Raw genomic sequence first — 2511 nt, forward strand, 5'->3', positions numbered from 1 at the left:
TTTGTGCAGCCTCTTTGTATTACCCGATACGGTTTTTACTGTTATTCAGTTCTGCTCTCTAGTGATAGATGGTTTTGCCGTTTGTTTTTGTTACTTCTGTTTATTTTTGTATGTTTTATTACATTGCCATGAACTGTGGAGTGCCTTTTTTCTTGAATAGAGAACTGTGGGAACTGCAGAAAAGATGGAACTCTGCTGTCTCTTGAAACAACCAACATGTTTACAGGCAACATTCAATGCCACAGACTATGGGAGCCACATGCAACAGAAAACAATGTGGGTCACCTGTTGTTAAAGTCAGAGAATACAGTATTCAGTGTGACTTTGACAAAGTACACCCATGACGTCAAATTGGCCAGAGTTTCTCCAGCAATCGGACAGCAATTAAGAAGTCCTTGTTTGTTTTTGAAAAGGCTGCACAATGTTGTGTGATGACAATGACAATGGTCTCAGCACTGGTAACGACACAGCTTTGTGGACAGGCATTTTATTTAGTCAAACAGCCTCTCACTCTTTCCAGTATACAGGCTGTTACACAGTTTCTCGGTTCAACAGAGCACGGCTGGAATGGTCTTGATGACTGCAGCCTCCGATGAGCTCTAGCAAAAGAAAGGCACAGACAAATAGGTTATAATAATAATAAAACGCAAGGTCCCTGAACCACCTGAGAACTAATTTCCAACTCTGAACACAATAACTTAAAAACAGCTATGCAGTTCATTAGGTCTCTATGTAAAAATCATATTTTTGTACATTTTGTATTTATTACATATAACAACAGCAAACAAACACCTTTTTCTGTGAAATTGAGAATTGTGGTTAATTGTAGCCGCAGGAACCACTGTTAAAGTCGTCTGATGCAGATAAAGCATAAAAATAACAATAACAATAATAATAATAATAATATTTAGTCAACTTTTCAGTCTACTTACCTCACTTCCCATTTAAATAAAACCCGAAGATTGGATTCTCTTTGGGACCCATTGCATCGTAAGCCAGTGCACCTACAGCTGAAACTGAAAAGAAAAGCATTGAAAGCAGATTAGTGTGGGATCAATACAGCACTAGACTGACACAGACACGATGGGTGGCTTTCTTTATGCGGGGGTCTGTATAGAGTTTCCAAAAAGCTACATAAACCATCGTGAAGAGTCGAAGAAATCGGAGAGAGATGTATGTTTCCAATCAAAGGTTTTTAATCCATGCAGCTGCAAGGAAGAGGTTCAAGAGGTGATCCGAAGAACAGTCTCAGAGAAGTCACACACTACAGGCACTGTTATGCAGAGCAGACAGGAGAGACAGAGAACAGCCCACGTCTGTCCCGGGATGAGTGCAGGTTCGGTTTCTGCCTGACAACTTAGGAAAACCCAGATATGGTTAAACCTGGAGAATTAAAGCTACGTAATGTTTAATAAAAGGGGGGTTTGTACGATGTATCGAGCCCAGATTGCTGGAGAGAACTGGTTCTTTTCAGACTCTGTCTCTCTGGGTATCAGGGTTGCACTGTGGCTCAGTACCGTATCACAGCAAGGCCGCGAGACAGTGACCTTGTTCAAACAGACACACAGGGAGAGAAATGCAGTTCATAACATCACCTCAACTCAACATTGCATATTTTTAGGGCTGTCTATTATAGGAGCTCTTTTTAATTTTTGTTTACAATGTTATCTTCACATTGATGGCTGTTCTTTTGGACCAGTCTACATTGTTTCTCAGCTCAATATCCCACTGTTAATCAATCCATTTAGGCCCAATACACAGTTATTGATGATGAATTGTCACAGGTTTCACTCACTGCTGTAGAGCACGCCAACAATGAACAGGATGGTCATAGTCTTCATGGCGTCTCTGGGTGCTTCAGTGTTGTCATGCTGAGGAGCAGAGTCTCTTTCTTTATGCAGGAGATCTCACAGCTCACTCCCTCATTCTACGGCCACAGGGGTTGTGACGTAATAGTTTGCATAATTATGAAGCAAAGCAGCTGAGATGTGTCTTGTTGTTATAATTTGATAATTTCCCCTCATTCAGTGCTGCAGGCAGCAGAGTTTAATTTTACATCACAAAACATACAGGATATTCCAATGAGGAAGACCATTACACCAGTGTCACATTATTTGTGCATCAACACACTCCCATACACTAAAAGATGGCATGGCATCTGTCAGTGGGTGGGATATATTAGGCAGCAAGTGAACATTTTGTCAGTGGTCAGTATCTATCAAAAGTGTCCAAGGAAGGAAAAGCGGTGAACCGGCGACAGGGTCATGGGCGGCCAAGGCTCATTGACCCGTGTGGTCCGATCCAACAGACGAGCTACTGTAGCTCAAATTGCTGAAAAAGTGAATGCTGGTTCTGATAGAAAGGTGTCAGACACACAGTGCATCGCAGTTTGTTGCGTATGGGGCTGCGTAGCCGCAGACCAGTCAGGGTGCCCATGCTGACCCCTGTCCACTGCCGAAAGCGCCTACAATGGGCACGTGAGCATCAGAACTGGACCACGGAGCAATGGAA

The 2511-nt window shown here is 42.6% G+C and overlaps 1 long non-coding RNA gene across 1 annotated transcript; it reads right to left on the reverse strand.

The window, feature by feature from the left end:
* Positions 1-477: 477 nt before the first annotated feature.
* LOC136714881 (uncharacterized) lies at positions 478-1863 on the reverse strand. The gene is made up of 3 exons (XR_010805066.1): positions 1796-1863; positions 933-1016; positions 478-599 (listed from the first exon to the last, which is right to left on the reverse strand). It is a non-coding gene; the product is annotated as an uncharacterized LOC136714881 (long non-coding RNA).
* Between the last annotated feature and the right edge of the window lie 648 nt (positions 1864-2511).

Source organism: Amia ocellicauda, chromosome 19 (assembly GCF_036373705.1).
Source record: "Amia ocellicauda isolate fAmiCal2 chromosome 19, fAmiCal2.hap1, whole genome shotgun sequence".
NCBI lineage: Eukaryota > Metazoa > Chordata > Actinopteri > Amiiformes > Amiidae > Amia > Amia ocellicauda.